This window comes from Bactrocera latifrons, unplaced genomic scaffold, assembly GCF_001853355.1.
Source record: "Bactrocera latifrons isolate USDA-ARS-PBARC rearing strain unplaced genomic scaffold, ASM185335v1 scaffold_696, whole genome shotgun sequence".
Taxonomy (NCBI): domain Eukaryota; kingdom Metazoa; phylum Arthropoda; class Insecta; order Diptera; family Tephritidae; genus Bactrocera; species Bactrocera latifrons.
Genome location: NW_017537374.1, coordinates 93307 through 100614, shown reverse-complemented (window position 1 = coordinate 100614; position 7308 = coordinate 93307).

The following is a 7308-nucleotide window of genomic DNA, read 5'->3' as shown; positions in this document are numbered from 1 at the left end:
AAATAAATAAAAAAAAATTAAGAGATTAATAATTAAAATGTTTCACAATATCACACATTTAAATAATCATCATTTCATCATACATTTTCATTTGGTAATATTTACTTGTTTTTATGTTGCTTCATAGCCGCCAACGTTTCTTTTTTAATTCCTTATTTCAATTTTTCTTTTAGCTATTCTTTCTAAAGTCGCATGAAACGATATTTAATTTATTGACTCTGGTTAGGAATAAAGTAAATATAATTTTAAGTTAGCCAATGAGATTGGTACTGACTGATCATTTATTCGTATAATAATTCACAGTATACAGATGTACTTAAGTATTGAATATATTAAACTTAAATTGTACCTTTACTAGTGGCATACAGAACTTGTTACTCTACAGTCGATAACGATAAAGTGACTTAGAGGCTATTGTTCCAGTGGTTTATATAAATCTTAGTGCCACTTATAACTATTGAGGCGCTGGTTGTTTACTAGTAAATAACTATTTGGGTTGTTACTGTTTGTTGTACTGATGTACTGATGGTTTTTCTTTAATGTTGTTCGTTTACTGGAACATAAGGCAGTTTTGATGTTTGTTTGCTTAGGATTGTTTGTTGAAGTGATATCATGCTATATTTGTGGTTAGCTATTGGTGTGCTGAGTTGAGCAAAGGCGTGTTAAAGTATTAACTCGCTCGAACACTTTCATTGTGCTCCGTTGGTAATCTGTTTTGATTAACAACAAGGATACATAAATTATTTATTGACTTTTCCAAGTTGTCATTAGCTTCTTTTAAAATTGTTGAAGTTTCTTTGAAACTTTTGAGGTCATGGACCCAATCGCAGACAAGTCTTCAACAGCCTCCTTCATGATATGTGCAATCTTGAATTGAGTCTTAGATAGATAGATAAAGTAATTGAGGAATGCACCGCGACCTTAGGTCTATTGTGCCCTCTCCTGGCTCACAGGGACTCCCTTAGCCCCGGCATGTTGATGAAGTCCAATATCCTACTGGGTGCTAACGAGGCGATGTGATCCCTTTCCAGATACATGGATCCAAGGGCCTTTGTGCTCCGGGACCTCAGACTCCCTGTCACAAAACCGACAGTTGCCTAAGTTGGTCCCTTGGGAGGTTTATTAACAATTTGAACCTCTTCTGGTTATACCCCCCAATTAGCAGCTTGGCGTGTCGCATATCATACGCTCGCTGCCAATGCCTTTCCTTACGCGCTCTTTCTTCCTTGCGGAGCAGCTGCTTCACAGCATAGGGGCCCACCCCAGTGAACGGTTCGGGCCCAACCATATTGGTGGAGGCTGCAGAGCGGGCAAGTTCGTCAGCCAGCTCATTGCCGGCTATACCCCTGTGACCAGGCACCCGCATCAGGTGCACCTGGTTCTTTTCAGCTAGGTTGTTCAGCCGTTCTCTACACTCCTGCACTAGTAACGATTTGATCTCGCAAGAGGAGATCGCTTTTAGTGCCGCTTGACTATCGCTTAGTATAGCTATTCGCTCATTGTGATAGTTACGGTGGAGGTTTACTTCTATACACCGACTTAAGGCCAAGACTTCGGCCTGAAAAATGCTCGGAAAGCTTCCCATCGGTATGGAGAGCTTGGTACGTAGACCTGCGATACCTGCACCGATTCCTTCCGACGTTTTCGAGCCGTCGGTGTACCACTTCAAAGTGCTATCGATTAGCAGTTTCTCAAGAGTGGAGTCGCTCCACTCACTCTTGCTACCGAGGGTAACCTTAAACCAAACAACGGTGTGAGTTCCAACAGTACCTTCATAGTCCGCATAGCGCCCGTCATGCAAACTCATGCTAGCCGCTGAAGCCTGCGACGCTACGGAGGCCCAGGACACCGCCCCGTATGTAATTATAGGTCGCATAATCGTGGTGTACAACCACCTAACGATCTTTGGCTTACCGTCCCAGGATTAACCCGCCAGCCGTTTGCACACCATTAATGCTTTTGTTGCTTTGACTAGCGTTTGGTTCACATGTCCACATCTCGATCTCTCTGCCCCTAAGTGTGAGGTTCCTCAAGCCAGGTAGGGACCTGCGTCTTGTGAAAGGGATTACGGTTGTCTTTGAAGGGTTAATTGAGTCTTGCCGAGGACGTTTCTGGGTATTGACGTACTTGACACAATATTATCTTCAACCGAGGAATCATTTATACCGAGTGAGAATGTTTTGAGAATTTCTTCCTCTCTCGTAAATATACCACAAGTTCAGCAATTTTTTCTTCGGTTGACTGTAGAATGAACTGGTTAAACTGACCTCCATCGGTGGCTTTGTCTCGCATTTATTTCTTCGTACACAACCCTCCCAGTCGAACCAGACCTGCTCAAATAATTAATATTGTAATTCCATATGTAAGCAAGTAATTAAGATGTACTTAGTTACAACAACAAGTAAGTATAAAACTTTCTTCCAGTCATTTACTTCTTTTTGTAGGGACCCTCACAGTTAAACTGTGCTCAAATGTGCATTGCCGCGCGATCGCTGTTAAAATCTTTTTTTTTTCGCTATATAAGGGAGCTGTTCCATGAAATTTTCATTTCATCTTGCGCTTGTGTCTTATGCTTGCCCTTAAAAGTAACCGATACATACATTTTAAGAAAATATAATCAGTACACATATATTTTGCCAACTTTTTACTCTCAAACATATTTTTTGTGTGCACGCAACCGACCGATTTCAAGAAGAAAAAAAATGGCGATTTCGGTTTCTGGCAAATGCCAATTCGATGCGATTTCATGTTCGAAAACGGAAGACGGAAATTCAGCACAGGATGTCAAGTTTTCGATGACAATTTCATGTGAAAACGATTTGCTGCACATTCCTGAATATAAAGTTTCTATAGAAAATGCTTAGAACAAGCATTTGTTCGCCATGATACATGCATAATAAAAATATCCATAAAGATCTTGGTATTCCTATAGTAAAGAAAGAAGTAGATGATAAATATTATTATCTATATTACTCTATATTACTCCGATATCGCCCAAACCCATTGTCTAATGCTAAATGTAACCTGTGTTTAATTTAGATACCTCACAGACAATCCAATGGAGTAAAGTCAGCTGCAGTTTCGAAATCCTGATATTACTTGTGGTTATGTGGGGGGGTAGGTTAAGTATTTTTCGGATTGGACAATTTTGGTTGGATTTGAGAAATTTATGGTTATAACATGGTACACTGTTATTCGTGCAAATTCTTATCTCGTTATATTAATAACTTGTTGATTCCAGCGAATCCCTGAGCGAAATTAAAGTTGTATATCTTAATTAGGGCTTACTTATGGCACTTTATAGGCCTTTGTGGGCGTGGCAATAGGCCAATTATGACCATCTACGAACTCGACTGGTGAAATGATCATTGCGCCATATTCTACGGGTTATTTTTTTTTTTTGTGGTTATTCAAGGGTTACCACTGCCTATTGTAATATTCATAATTTTTCTATAATTAAAACGATTGAAATTTTTATATTATTTCTTTTGATTAATTTTTTTTTAGTTTACATGGTTATACATAACAGTTATATTTTTCCTTTCTATTTTTACAAATTATTTTGATTTAGCTTCTAAATATTACAAATTTTATATACATTACAAACAAAATTTTCCTTCTTACAATCAATTGTTTGGCAACACTTATGTATGGTATTTATGATACTATATTAACATTATGCTTTTGGTAAAAAGCTTTTATTTATATGGTTTATATATAATTTATATTGGTATACTTTATATAATTTACAATACTAAATACAATAACTGGTAAACTTATTAATATTCACACAATTTGTGCATTTGTAAGTTAATTTAACAATATTTATTTAATTTATAACTATTAGTATTGAATTATTTAAATAAATAAAGGAAATTCGGCTTTGGCTGATTGGTCAAGTTTCGCCTCAGATTTTTGCGTTTATGGTTGACGTAATGCAGGGGTGGGCATATTAGCCCAGGTTGACATTTTGAGGGCTTGATGAGGGGATCATCGCGGTCAAACATGAAGAGAGAAGTGAGAGCAACGTGTTTTATTACTCCATATTTATAAATGAAAGCAACGTATTTTGCCACTCCATGTTTACAAATCAGAGGGCACACATATATGGGAAGTTGCATTGTGAGTAATAACTGTAAAATTGCCTAACAATTTTAAGTTTCTTTGTAACTACTATAAATTTATAAAATGTAAGACTAATAACAAAAAGTATAATATATATTTTGTTTTGGTAATCATATTTTTTAATATGCCTTTATAACAGCATTTAATTTAGTTTATTTGAAATAATAAATTTTATGTTTGGTTTAATCTCATTTGCTGTAGCTACACGCATTATTGTACCAAAATTTAAATCAGATAACCTATTTCTTATATATATTCTTATAGCAAAAATATATGAAAATATTCAATAAAACTAAAAGTTATATATATAAATAAACGATTATTCAAATCTCAGAGCAAATAATAAACAGACAAATAAGTAGTTCTGCAGTTTCTCGAAATGAAGGGAATAATTTATATACATATATAATATAAATATAGCTTAAACTAATTGTTTAAGGTTATATCTTTAATACATTTAATTTATGACAATATCTTATTAAAACAATATTTTTTAAATGGGTTGAAGAAAATAATATTTTTTCTTTAAAAAAACATTTTCGTTATTTTTCATCTAAATAATTAATAGTATAATGAAAACTAACAACACGTCTTTTAAGGATATATTCCCTATTATCTTTAAAATACTATGAACATAAAAGGCATTGCATGGCACCAAAGGCATTTAGAATCATAAAATATTTCTTGCAGGGCATATTTGGTTTTGTGCTACAGTCTTGCGTGATGTTAATGCGTTGCTGGCATGGTACGAGGGAGCAAGGAAAGTCCCATTCACCGTAGTAAAAGAGCCATTCACAGTCCTACCCCCACGTGTACGTTTACAACAGAAAAATCATGGCCAATAGGGTGGCGGAAAAGTTGCCTTAGTACTTCCTGATTCCAATGCCACTTTTTGTTTTGAGATCGGATTGCATCTTCAACCCCAACTCCGGCCTTGAAATTTCGGAAATATGTCAGCCTTGGTTTAGTCTGAATCTGTGTCAAATTTATTGATTAAATCAGATTTTGTACTCAACTTTGGAACTTGTTGCCTAGATTTCAGTGTAGAGCGTATAAAACGATCACGAGATTGGGGGCCAATAACTTTAGAAGATGCCTCTGTCACCAGTTTGACGGTTATTTCGACTGAAACAGTGTGAGAGGGGAATTCACTAAATTTCCATACCTCTGCAGTGTCACCCGACAGCCCTTTTATGAGTTCTTTGTTTGAAACTGAACAAAGAACTGGTGGAACAGACCCTGCTTCTCTGGCTGCCAGAAGACGGTGAAGAGCCAACTTTCTGACTTCTATCCGTTCGTCAGTCATCATACTAAGGAGAATGTTTTCTGGAAGAGCAAAGAAAACATTCTGTTGAATGGATGAATCGACAACCTTGCGCAGTTTAGCAGGTAAGTATCTCGACCTTTGAATTGCAGCATAGAGATTGCGCGAGCCATCTTTGATTGAACTATTGAATCTTATTGAGAACTACAAAGGTGAGTAAACTGTAAGTAAGTACTTGACCAAAATTTTTCCTTTCCATTGTTGGTTTGTCAGTAGAAATGTATAATCTCAGAATTATATTTTCACAGGTGAGCCAGCGAGATTTGCACATGTTACCTGGATGCATCGACGCTAAATCTGAGGAACATTGACCGGAAATAACAGCTTATGACATTTTATAGAGATAAGCTTGGTCTATGCTAAGTTAGGTCAGCTTAATAACCTCAGAAGGTAATTGGCAGGATGGAAAACTTTCAAATTTAACAACAGGCAACTTCTCACAATCAGGGAGCAGTTTACCTATGTCGCCAGAGAATGTACTTGGACTCTTTGAGACACCATCTATGTGTTCGAAAAGAGCGCGAAATGGAAGTTCGTTGAAATGTAGAAGACAAACAACCCACTGTAACGGCCTACCTAATCTTTCTTCTAGTTTCCGAATGATTCCAACTTTTCAACCTGTTTTCTTGTTGGTGCTATCAGCAGCGACAACTTCTAGATGTTCCACATCAACTGAGTTGTCTTGTAAATGTTGCCATATAGCTTGCGTCTCATCCTCAGCTGACCTGGAAGAAGAGGTGACGTGACCAAAGTAATGACAACCAGGTTCCGCTATAAGAGAAAAATGTTCCCCTTTGACAGTGTCGCGGTAGTACTTTTCACCTTTGCTGACTTGTGTAAGTGTATTGTCTTTGCGGCCTCCAAAATACAGCCCATATACAGAGTCAATACTTTCGGTGTTTTGGAGCTTAACTCCAACACTTTTTTTTGCTCGACTAATCTTGCATTTGTCAGTGACATAGCTAGCCTGATTCTCTGTTATCAAACCTGCTTTTTTGGCATCCAGAAAAGCAGATGAAACAATCAAGGCCGCTCCTCTATCACTTACTCCAAATCTTTTGGAAGCTAAAGCAGGGTGTTCTAATACTAGTTTGTTTTGTTTGGTTTTAGAGGATGGAAGAGAAAATTCATCATCACCATCGTTTTTGGAAGAATCCGTGTGCGACGCACCTACATTGTTGTCGTCTGTATGAGAGTCTGGCTGATCTGAATGGTCACGTGTTCTAGCTGATAATTTTCTGGTAAGTGTTGATGTTGAATGACGTTTTGAAAGCTTTTCTTTACGCTAATTTTTCTTTGTAATCTGTTTTGTTTCAGGTAGATCAACACTTCCAATGCGACCAATTCTTCTAGTTCTCTGGTCCGAGAGAAATGGTTGTTCATTGATAGGAACTTTCCTTTCCTTTGGACAAGTGCAAGAAGAAAACTAAATGCGTTTACAAGCAGCGATGTCAAATAATTTTCCGGCAGAAGAGACAAAGTCGTCTCTTTTAGAGCTCAAACCTATAGGGTTCCATTTGTTTGAGAGTCAGAAATTGTATGTGGTGAGCATTTGTAAACTCGGTGTGTGAAACTATCGGAATAGATAACTTTTTGAAAGTATTTTCAACCTTTTTTGCAACTATTTCTGTAACCTTTTTACTCCTAGGTTCATAGTTGTCGCCTCGGAGTCGCCTATGCGAAATCTTTCAAACTGATAACACGAAAGATAATCCTGGTAAGTAGGTAACTGGGACTCAGAGAGATTGTACCGATATATGCCAAACACAGCACATTTCTGTCTAAATTTATATTTAGATACAGACATTTTGAGTTCTGCGTTCTGTTGAATACAAGTGATAGCACTCGGCGAAATCAAC